Raw genomic sequence first — 12427 nt, 5'->3', positions numbered from 1 at the left:
GTACGAAGAGATACGCTTGCCTCTCTCTTAGTACTGTCGGCCCAGAGGTCTGACCATTGATCCTGCGGTGCACACCCCGATCAATCGGACAGAGGCTGATCCCTCCCTCGCTCTTACGACCAGGGAGGCATTCCATGGGATGGACGAACACCAGCCTGTTCATCAAAAAGACTCAGATTCCTCCCACCAAGAAGTGAGTCTTCCTATTGTTAAAGGACCGAGGGTTTGTATTACGTATCGGAACAAATGACAATTTGTCGAAAATTGCATTTTTCCTAACTATACAAACCTGACCGGTCCTTTAACATAAAGTCCCTCCTCATGCCACCCCTCACTCTGCGTATTTGCATGGGCCAAAAGCAAAAGTGATTTGTTTACCTCCCAGTCGCGCGGCGCGCGACGATCGGACAAGCAGTTTAACTACGTTCTTGCTCCCCTTGTTCGAGCTTACGACCGTTCCAGCTGCCGCTAGCTACTTCCTATTGTTAAAGGACCTCAGGTTGTATAGTTAGGAAAAATGCAATTTTCGACAAATTGTCATATTTGATCCCTTTTTGTTACAGCCTAACCTGTCTTTGTGGACAACACATTGGCATTTGATGTGTGCCTGGAAAAATTTTTTTACACTTACGTTTAAATACAAGGATATATTTAATATCAAGTGAAATACAAAGATGTATTTAACTTGACCTAACGTAAGGTGCCAGGTCCTTGGCTAGTGAAAAGGCCTCCCTGGACCCCCCCCCCCCCTCCTCCCCCTCACCTTACTTAGGGTAAAAACCGCATGTACAGGGGTGGACCATGTACGTACGATCAATGTTTACAACCCTAAAAAAAGTACATTATAATGCGTCCTGACATCGGAGATGGGCATCAGACGCGACTTCTTGTTAGTGGAAGAAACAGAGTTAAAGACCTCTACTCCGGTGTCAGGACGCATTATAATGTACTTTTCTTGGGGTTGTACACATTGATCGTACATGGTCCAGCCCTGTACCATGCGGTTTTTTACCCTTTTTTAACCCAAATGCAGGAAACTGTCAATTGAATAAGGTGTGAACCTAATTTCATCTTACCTCAGTATGCAGAGTAGGGGGTGGGAACCCCCTGGGATAGTGCCTTGGGTTGGGGGTTTAGGAAGGTAAGGTCTGGTCACTGTATTCTAAGAAAGGTTTAGGTATTTTTCACGAACTACCCCTGCTCCCTACTCTGCATCTGCTCCCCTCAGTTAACTTAAAGCATGACATCTTGGGTAAGGTTAGTTAAAAGTAGGTCTGGTAAGGCCATTTACCCACTGAAATGCTTTCTGAAGTGTTATGGGTAGCCTAGATCAGGCTCTGTGGCCTCTTCATTTAACGAAAAAATGCTTCTGCTAGAGATTTTCTTAATATTGTTTGAATATCCTCTAGCTATATCTCTTTACTCTTTGTTGATTTCTTTTCTCATCTTCTTTACATACTGTTTTTGAAAAAAATTCTCTTCCCTCTTCAGTGTTAAGATTCTGATTCGATCCTTTATATATCTAGTTCCTTGCCCCTTCTTAATTTTCCTATAGACTTCTTTGTTTTCCCTCCTGGCTCCTGCTACGGCTTGAAATGTTTTTGTTAATTGCCCTCAAACTTTCCACCGCACAACTAAGTACTATTGCATTTGTTTTTTCTGCTGGAGGAAGTTTCCACTTAAACTTTGTTTGTTTTATTCTAGTTTAAGGCAAGTAAAGATTTTATTTCTAATAAATGTGACTTTTTATTTCTCTTTTTATTCTTTAATTTCCTATATCCTTCATGTGACAACTTTTATTCATCATCCTAGTTTAAATTTCTGGTAGAATTCCAGTATGCTTGTCCCAAATGGATGTTCTCCACTTCTAGCTGCCATTTTGTGGCAATAAATTTAAATGTAATTATCCTTTCTTGTATTGCAATCTATACCTTGGGCCGGGGGGGGATGTAAAGTTTAAACATACTTACAAAGATTGACATACAGAAAGCCAGCAATTATAGTTAAGATCACATTTTATCCAAGGCAAAAAAAGATGTATGTATATAATTTCATTCATAAGATTGGGACGTACATCGTAGAGGACCTTTTAGGGTTGCTTCTATTGATAACAACAACCCATTTATTCAAAGCATTAGCTGCTGAAAATTTAACATATATTTCCAGGCTAATAGAAACTGCTTTATAAGAAACATGATATTAACTGCATTTCACTGTTACTTCCAGATGCCGCAGGTTTTGCAACGGAAAGATTACCAAGACTTGTCTGTCTGAACACCAGATGAGTTTGAAAACCTCAATTGGACAGACTCTCCTGGACTTGGAGATGAACTCAGAGTTAAAAACACAATTAAGAGAACTCACTATTACTGGAGCCAAGCAGATAGATGTTGGTGATAAGAAGGTCAGTGTTCTGTATTGTTAGTTTTTTAAAAAGTTTTTGATATTCAAATGTATTTTTTTCATTCAGGATTTTCGTTGAATTTTATTCCAGTAAAGTCCATGTTACTGCAGCGAGGAAAGCAAATGATAGCGCCCTATACTGGGAATAGTTATAAGTTTGCGAGTGGTATTGTGATACAAGATATAAAAGATTGGGATACAATGAATGTAACATAGCATATGTTTTCTGTCTTCTAGTGAATGAAACAGTGCAAATATACGTATACGTTCATACACAAAAGCAAAATGAGCCAAAAACTAAAGTGAAAGTCACATCAGGAGATTGCAGAATGGTTGACTGTGGAATCCCTGAACGCTGTTAGTGCACCTCACTCAGTGGCAGCTATAGGCATTATTTATAGTTCTTTGCAGCGTCCTTTTGACCCCTAGCTGCAACCCCACACCCCTGGTTTCTTTCCTTCTACTCTCCCTCCTGCAACCTTATTCCCTTCCATCTTCCTTTCCATCCTCAACAACTTTCAGTGCAACCACAAGTTTCCCTCCTATTACACCTTTAAACTTTTTCACTCAATTTCCTTTCCAACATTACATGACCCGAGATGTCCCAGCATAAGGCCTTTGTCCTAAATTTTATATTCCATTCCAATCCTTAAACTGTGAAGGAACTTTGGTAGTAAGATACAGTATCTTGAAATATTCCCAATTTCATCTTGGATATTTCACAAATTCCTTTGTACCCAGTGCTGTTCTCAACCCATATCTTGAAAAGATTCCATTGCCAGTTTCATTCCACCTGAGCTTTCTTCCCCATGCCTAACTTCCTCAGTTTGGGAGCAATCATTAAAAAATAAGATTGATTTTTGCAAAGAGTGGGCAAAGCCTTTCTGAGAAATTGTGACACTGATTGAACTGTTTTAAATGCTTTATAAAAGCAAACAACCCTGCTATCCGCTCTTCATCCTTGTAATTCTGGGTTTGGTAATTCTCAGCAGCCTTCTTTATCACAAATTTCACATAATGTAATTACAGCACCTTTAAAAACCAACAAGTGCAAACCCTGGACTGTAAGAGAACATTTATTAAATGTTAATGCTGGCACTTTTTTTGCAGTAACCTGTGTCAAAAAAAATGCAGCTACATAACAGGTGAACCAAATAAGTTAGTCAATTTTTTTTTTTTTCCATATTGCCAAAGTTTGTCTAGATAGGCATGGATGTCCTTTAATGAAAGGATTAACCCTGGGGCCACTGACCCAAAACTAATTGTCCCTCCACCATCGGCTTAGTGTGTAAACAGATTTGACAAGTGAGGAAATAGAATTTTTCATACTGTCTTTTACAAAATGCCTTTTCACTTTCCAAAGTGCTAAATGGCTGAAAGTACCCCAGCGTTTGACTTTTGAGCCAGATTTTCATAAGTCAAATCAGTTTCTGTTTTTCTTAGAAAATGATGAATTATCTGGCACTTGTTCTCTCGTATGGCAAGTTGTCTGTCACACACCCAAGAACTTTTTTTCCATTGAAGGGTCCTTCTTAATATTTTCATTAGGGTTCCCTCAGCACAACACCGATCAGGAAGGTAAAAATCCGCAAGTGCAGAACTTACATGCAACATGGCAATGGAATATGCATTCATCCAAACTCCCTCCCTACCCCCACCCGCAAACATACATTGATATACAGGAACAATCCTAGGTGAACTATTTGTAGTCTAATTGGAGCACCCAGCTTTCAAATCTTAAAATGTAGCTTACTCACCCTAACACATATATAGCACATCATCTTTCCACAAACCCAGAACCTGACAATCCCTGTCTTTTAGGTGGGTCCACTTGGGCACTTTTATTTCTCTCACTTGCGACATTTGTTAAGAGTTGATGAATATAGAATAGAGGCCAAAGGCCTAACAAGCACTGGGACCTTTGAGGTCATTCAGCACTGAAGTGGAAATTGACAGTGAAGGTTTGAAAGGTGTAACAGGAGGAGAACCTTGCAGTTGCACTATGAAACAAGTGTTTGGAGAGGGTGGGAAGTAAAATGAAGAAAGAGAATATGAAAGGAGATATGTAAAAGGAACGAAAGTGGTTGCAGCTAGGGGGCCGAAGGCATGTTGCAAAGAACCTCAAGTAATGCCTACAGAATACCGTATGAGGTCCACTGATGGTACTACATATTCCCCTACGAGGATATTTGTTTTTTAGAGGGAGAGAGTAACATTAATTTGGGACTTCCTAGTTCTTCCGGTACAGGCTTGAACTTCATTAGAGAGGGCCATCAGCCTGTACTTGTTAGTGCTCCCCTTGACAAATGTTCAGATAGATCAGACGATTATTTAGTCTAGAAAAACTAGTAGAGGTTGTTGCAGTTAAAGAATTGGTTCATCAGAAATTGTCAGGTTTTAAATCATGAACACATCCTGACAGCAAGTTTGAGACATTTATGCTGTATTGGATTACAATTTGGGAGCTGCTAAAGTTATAAGAATGTAGCCTTTACTAGTTTGAAAGTGCTTTAAGTATAAGCTTACATTAGTACATATAAAATAATGCAAAAAAAAACATTATTTAGGACTGTAAGCAGTTGGATGTTTATATGAAGGTTGTAATTGCTTAGGTTTTGTCATTTTACTAATGGAGAGTTTTGTGCAGTCTTGTATCTTTTCGGTTTAGGCTTGTACTTTAGTCAGGAAAACTTAAGTTTTCAATACAGTATTTGTGGGTTTTTTGAAGTTGTTTATCCCAATGTTTCCGAGTGAGACAATTAATTTACACAATTTTCCCCCCGGCAGTGCATTGCTATTTTTGTACCAGTGCCATTGTTGAATGGCTTCCAGCGCGTTCAGCAGCGCCTCGTACGCGAGCTTGAAAAGAAAATTTAGCGGCAAGCATGTCGTTGTAATTGCTCGCCGTCGTATTCTGCCCAAGCCAACTCGCAAGATGAAGAACCCTCCAAAACAGAAGAGGCCAATGAGGTACAGATCTTTCCTATGTTTTTGTTCATGATGTCAATTTAATAACTCGCATATTGTCAAGTTGTTTGAGTCATATATTGTATCTATCTCATTCTGTAAATTTACATCTTGATCCCAAAGCGTAATTTAGCAATCGAGTTACCCAGTCAAGTTCATTTATATTCCAGCTTCAAGGTGCAAAAATTATTTTACTTTATATTACTGAGTTCTTGTACAGTATGTAATTGTGTTGTGGTATTCATTGAATTTCTTTGGAAGGTGTGTAAAGTATTCAAATTACTCCGTAAATTGTTTACGTAATTGTTTACGTATTACTTGATTTTTATTTCTTTCATACAAAAAGGACAAAGCTATTTGTGTTTACTGTGTCGTCCATTAGATAAAAGGATTGAAGATTGTATGCTGCTTGCAGCCTGGGAGAGTTTTACTTAACGTACCATATCTCTTGTCTTTTCAATAGCCGAACCTTGACTGCTGTTCATGACGCAATCTTGGAAGATCTCGTCTACCCAGCTGAGATCGTAGGAAAGAGGATTCGCGTCCGTCTTGATGGCTCAAGGCTGATCAAGGTACATCTTGATAAGGCCCAACAGACCAATATTGAACATAAGGTATGTTGCACTGTCAGGTGTTCTAAAGTTTTTGTCAAAAGTTTGTGGAATTTGAACCAAATAGACATAATGCAGACAGAGATAAGTGCTGTTACTGTAAGTACTTCGTACTTACATTGACCAAGATTGAGCATAAGGTACATTGTCCTGTTGAGTATTTTAAAGGTTTGTCAAAATTTTGGGGAATTTAAACCAAGTAGACTTGATACTGTTATGTATACTTTGTACTTGTAAATATTTTGTAGTATCCTATAGTTTTATTTTTACTTTTCCAGGTTGAAACCTTTGCAGCAGTATACAAGAAGTTAACTGGAAAGGAGGTCATCTTTGAGTTCCGTGAACCATATTTGTAAATTTGTTGAATGAAGAAAAAAAAAGTGAATAATCATGGTTTTATTACCCCTCGCCAAGTCCACACCATCATAGCTGGAGCTACATTACTTTAGATCACTAAATTAAGGCTTACATGGAGACCTATGTTCTCAGTAAAATGGCATCGGAAGTTGACTTGGCTGGTGGAGATGCCTTTGCTTATTGGGAAAATGTCATCAGAAATGACTTGACTGGTGAAGATGCCTTTGCTCTAGACTTTAGCTTGCTTCTGGTGTTGGTGTTTTGCCTGTTAGTGAGGTGTATGAAGTTAGGACTTGCTGTATGTTTAAGGTGTTTGACAAGGTCGAACACTGAACTGTCCCCCCATAATATATGGTTAAGTATCTGGACAAAAACAAAAAATACCAGCAGTGAGGATAAGTTAACCAAGACATCAAAAACAAGTACAGTGCTTGGTGGAATGCCCTGCCTCCTGCAAAAGATAAAATGTTTAGGGAATTACGCACCTGAAACTTAACACAATGAGCTGCTTACGTGTCAAAGGAGTTATAAAAACCAAGTCGATAGGCTGAATCACCAGTCAGGAATTTGACCTTGGATTAATAGCTGTAAGTCAAGGTAAGTATTCAATGTTAACAATTTTAAAAGGGATGTCGTTGTTAGATATAACCTTAACGGTTGAGCAGTAGTAATATAGGTAGATTTAGCCATCCTTCTCATGGATGATTGATATTTTGCTAAGAAAAGGTAATTATCATGTCTTACGTGTGTAGTTTATGTAGTGAAACATATTATCCGCGAGATATTTCAATGACTCGGAAACTGAAGGGAAGGCTTCGTGGTAGTTGCTTGTTCAAAAGAAGTAACGCTGTCAAACCAGGAAAATTTCTAAGGCTCCAAATAATGTGTTAAACCCACATCCTCTCGACTCGATTTCTTTGGGTTGGGTGCTGTTAATGTGAAGGCAAGGACAAAAGTTAGTGATCGTCCCTTTGTAGCTCAACATTCGTGTGTGTGTATTTTTTATTCTGAATATTTCTTTTCCATGACTTTAGTCCAAGTGGTAGGACATTACCAGCATGAAATATAAGTTTTAACTGTGAAGTTTCTACTGGGAGCATCAATCTCATTAAATGTATTGATTGCAGTATTGCCTGTATCTCCTTGATAAAACGAGCCCCGTGCTGCCAAAAATATCTGATAATTCTGATTATAAAAGCAATGTATTCAAGTAGAAGACCCGTAGTAGTAGTAGTAGTAGGTGGGATGTGCCTTTGAAACGGCTCCCTTGCTTCTTTTATTCCTCCTTTGTTGTGTTTGATCATCATCTCTCTGAAATACCACATTTCTTTTATAAAATCTTTCCTATTCTCCACTTCCTCCCTCATTAGTACTACCAATAAGAGTATATTTGCTACTAATTCCTCTTTATTTTCTTGATATGGTTGCTGCATAAAGCTATATCTATTTCTAATTTCATTGTATGCTGGACAGTAAAGTAAGAAATGTTCTAAATTTTCATTTTGTCCTCACAATTATAACATTTTGTATCTTCTCCTTTTATCCTGTTTCTATCATTTAATCCTAACATACCTAGTCTGTCCCTACTGATCAGCGTTGTTTTTTCAGTGTTGTCATACCAGATTTCTTCTCTTATGTTTTCTTTAATATTTTCTGTAGATTATTAATGTTGACTTTTCATTCATTTCTTTCTGCCATGTTTTTCTGTCCCAATTGTTTTAGTTATTTCTCTTAACTGTTTGTCTTTAACTGCTTCAATTTACTTAAGTTTATGTTTAGTTCTTTCATATACTCTTTTACTTGCATTATCCAGTTTTTTTTTTTTTTTTTTTTTTTTTTTTTTTTTTTTTTTTTTTTTTTTTTTTTTTTTTTTTTTTTTTTTTTTTTTTTTTTTCATACTGATCCATTGTTATCTCATATAGGACCCTATTTCCACCATTCTTCAGTGCATGTTTCAGGTAGAATAGTTTATTCTTGATATCTCTAGATTGGCAGGAAGAGGCCTCTATTTCAGATCTTAACGCACATCTTGCTGTGTAACTTGGTGCTTTCAAAATTGCTCTATATACTTTATTGTGTATCTTCTGAAATTCATTTATTGTTTTCCTGTCAAGTTTCATGACTTCCATCGCATACATGAATGAAGGCATCGCTAGTCCTTTCAGTACAATTTTCCTATTTTTTACTTTGCTACAGCTTTTATTGATGACTGCATTAGCCATATTTACCATCTGCTTTGCTTTAATTTGGGCCCTTTTTATCTGTTCTCTGAAGCAGTCTTTCATGTTGTTGATTGTTACTCCTAGGTATTTAATATTCTTAACTTTTTATTCCTTCTAGGTGATCCATATTCTCCACATCATCGATACTGTACCAGTCGTTGATATTAGTATGTTTACTCTTGTCCTTGTTTATGAGGCCACATTCACTTGCGATTTCCATAAGGTTTTTTATTGATTTTGTTATTTCTTCTAGTGTGTGCCCTAGTATTAATCCGTCGTCTGCATATGATAGTGCCACTATCCTTATTACTTCATTTCTAAAACCTTCTGTTGTATTTTCTAATTTTTCTATTATCAGATACGTTATTAATAGAAAGAATATGGTTGAGCCATTGCATCCCTGTCTTATTCCATTAGTTACATTTAGTTCTTTTTTGTTCTGTATTGTTGAGGCATAGGCTTGTTACATCAATTGTATATATCTTTGCGACTGCATTTATTAAATTACTTCTGCATGTAGCCTATATTTCATCATGACCTCAATGATCCCCCCCTTTTTCCTATTAACTGAGTCAAATGCTTTTTGTTTTGGAAATCTATTGATACTACAAATAATGGGGTCCTTTCTTTCTGTACGTTTCTTGTATGTAGTATTGTAAGATATATAAATCGATTTCCTCCCTTATTTGTGTGGTAAAGCCTGATTGCAGTTCATTCATTTTTTCCTATATTTCTAATATGTTTTTCTATTTTGGTTCTCAGGATCCCCATTAAGATTTTATATGATGCATTTGTTAGAGCAATTGGCCTTAGATCGTGACTGTGGGGTTTTGTTTTTTTTGGGCGTAAGTGTTTGTTTTTTATTTAAAACCCAGCTTTTCTGCGTTTTTCCTGCCTTCAGTATGTTATTTAAACATTCTGCCAATTCTTTTTGAAGGTTGTTGCTCTGTAAGAGTAATTTGAACAGTACTGGCTTCATTCCATCTGGTCCCTGGTGCTTTATTGTCTTCATTTTCTCAAGTTGATTTTTTATATCTTCTTCGTTATGTTGATTTCTTCCATGGGTCTAATCTCTGTCTGTTGGGGTCATACACTCCATGCATATGGTTCCCTTAAAGATATATGGCATTTCATCTGCTGTCCTAATCTTTTCACTATTTCTTCCATTTCATGTTTGCACTGTTCTTTCTTGCTTTCATTCCATATCTCTCCTATTATGTTTTCTTCTTTTTGGTATATTGTTTCCCAGAATTTTACCAGCTCTTTCCCAAGGGTTTCGTCCTTCATCTCTTGCTTATTTTCATCGAATATTCTTATCCATTCTTTTCTGATGTGGTCAGTCTTTCCTCTCAGCATGTCTATATTTTCCAGATTTTCCTGTGTCTGTTTTTATCATTCATTATCTCATTTCTAACCTTTTCTTCATATTCTCATATGCTTTCTTTATTATTATCGGTACATGTTTTTGTTTTTGTTTAAGATTATGCTTCTTCAATAGTATCTTTTTTCTTCTATTCTTGTGGCTTTCCTTTTTAATTTGTATATCCCTTCTTTGGCTTATTTTCTTTCTTTTTCTGACCCATATTGGTTTCTATTTCTTCTTGCTTTCCTGTCTTTAACCTTCTTTTGATTATCTTCTCTAGGTTATTTGTTTTTGCTTCACTCATTGTTTCTTCCAACTGGGTTAGATCATCTCCTCTGTCTTGTTGGCTTACTTTATAACTCTATATATTAAAGGTATTTTCTGGTAGACTCTTGTGTAACTTTCAAATATTTGATTTCTTTTGTTAGTGTTCATTTTGAATCGTTCTGTCCGGGGGTGCCGTAGTGGTGGTAGTAGTAGCAACAGACCAGGATTTTCCATTGGGAAACGCCACTCTCTCTCTCTCTCCCTCTCTCTCTCCTTACTCTCTCTCTCTCTCTCGTCTCTCAACTGTGGATGTAAGTAACTGCAAAACTCACCCCCCGTCTAAAGTACATGAAAGGAAAGTGCATCCACGTATACATATTTAATTATGAGTGTGTATTACATATAGCGTATACGCAAAGTAAAATTATGTATTTTGTCGGTTACAAAGATGGTGAAATTGCTTAATTATATTTAGATATTACTGTCACGTTGGTGGGTCGTGAATATTATCGTATTGTCGTGTATTGACAATAGATGTAAAGTTAAAGAAATCTCTTTTGACATGAAAGATAGATAGGTATATATAAACTTTCATGTACTATACCAGTTACACCTACATAATATAGATGACGTCCTTACCAGGTATACTAGTCATTCTTTTAGGAAATCTGTGTCCGTTAATTTCGTCGCAGTAATTACATCGGCAGTAATTTCGTCGTAAGGGTTTCTTTCACTGCACAATGCCAAAAAATAAATGAACAATAAAAAATACAATTCACCTTGTTTTTTCTGTAAAACGTTCAGTATTATTGTTATAGTTGTTGATGAGATCAAAGTATCTAACTTTCTAACTATTAACAAGTGGCCTGCTTTTTGACTTTTCCTATTTAAAAAATTGCTCAAAAATTTTCAGTTTTTTTTTTTAAATTAACTTGTTTTCTGAGTAAACATTTTCATTTTTTGTAAATAAATAAAAGTCAAACCCATCAAGATGCCTCTATAGTACGTCGTAAGCATAAGGAATAAGAAAAAGCTCATTGATAATAGTCTCTATTTGTGAAAGAACGAACAAGTGGCGAATAAACTATTTGGGAATGTGACCAGTTTTATACAACAAAGTGCCATGCAAGAGTTTATACAAAAATGACGATTTTTTCTTAGACTGATCAATTGAGTTAGAAATAAGACTGGAGTCAAACAAACTAATAATCATCGACGCTAAAAGAATAAATAAGAAATAAAAAGACATTTAAAAACCCCCATTAATACTAAAAGTTGTTTGGTGAGTAAGAAAAGTTATAAACATTCTAAAACTAAATATGCTGAAAAAAATTTTTTTTAAGGTATGTTCAAAACGTTTTTACCCAGTTTTGATTATCCAACTCAGATTTTCCAACACTAAAAAATGCTTAAAAACGACAATCATGAAAAGCATAAAAACAAAGTAAAAAATCCTTCATCTATGAAAAAATCAAGACGATGAAATTACTTATGTAGGAAAAGTTAACAAACAGGCTACTTGCAAATAATTAAATACTTTAATCCCCATCAACAACGATAACAGAAATACATGGAACGTTTTATTTATCTTGCGGTGAAAGAAACCTTACGATGAAATCACTGACGATGTCATATATTACGATATAATTACGATGCGGTGAAAATGTATGAGGTGTATTACCATGCAATGAAATTGCCACGATGTAATTACTGCGATGAAATTACAGTGAATCAGGAAATCAGTTAATTAAACAGAGCGAGAGAGGGGCGCTTCGCTTGGAGTAGATAGGTCTATTGCAACCCACTTGTGTCTTTAGAAAAAGACACCTGCTCTTAGTAAGCCTCACGAAACCGGATGGCAGGCCACACGCCAAAAGGTAATTTCCCTCTCAATCTTTTTCCTTTTATCGGGAGAGAGATAGCAGACAAAGTCCAGTTGTGTCTTAGTTTCGAAAGAGAGCCAGAAATACGATGTAGCCTAGTGTGTTACTGGAGCTTCAAGTCAAGTATTTTGAAGCTTTTAAGAATATCATAGTTGATCATCAACGGAGGTGGCAGTTGATTGAAGGTGTAGTACAAAGGTAGCACGGATAACAATCTAATTAGCACTGAATCCCTTTAGATCGGCTGCATCGAAAGGATTATGGTACTATGGAAGATAATGATAAAAATGGCTGATATTTTTTAGTGAATATGTGAATGTTATTTATTTAAGTTTATATTAATTACGTGAGATT

General features: G+C 36.3%; 1 pseudogene; it reads left to right on the top strand.

Annotated features, from left to right (window-relative positions):
* The first annotated feature begins 1240 nt into the window (after window positions 1-1240).
* LOC135224059 (small ribosomal subunit protein eS7-like) lies at window positions 1241-6369 on the top strand (annotated as a pseudogene).
* Window positions 6370-12427: the final 6058 nt, after the last annotated feature.

This window comes from Macrobrachium nipponense, chromosome 10, assembly GCF_015104395.2.
Source record: "Macrobrachium nipponense isolate FS-2020 chromosome 10, ASM1510439v2, whole genome shotgun sequence".
In the NCBI taxonomy this organism is placed as follows: domain Eukaryota; kingdom Metazoa; phylum Arthropoda; class Malacostraca; order Decapoda; family Palaemonidae; genus Macrobrachium; species Macrobrachium nipponense.
The sequence above is the reverse complement of the archived record's forward strand: the minus strand, read 5'-3'. Positions and strand labels throughout refer to the sequence as shown.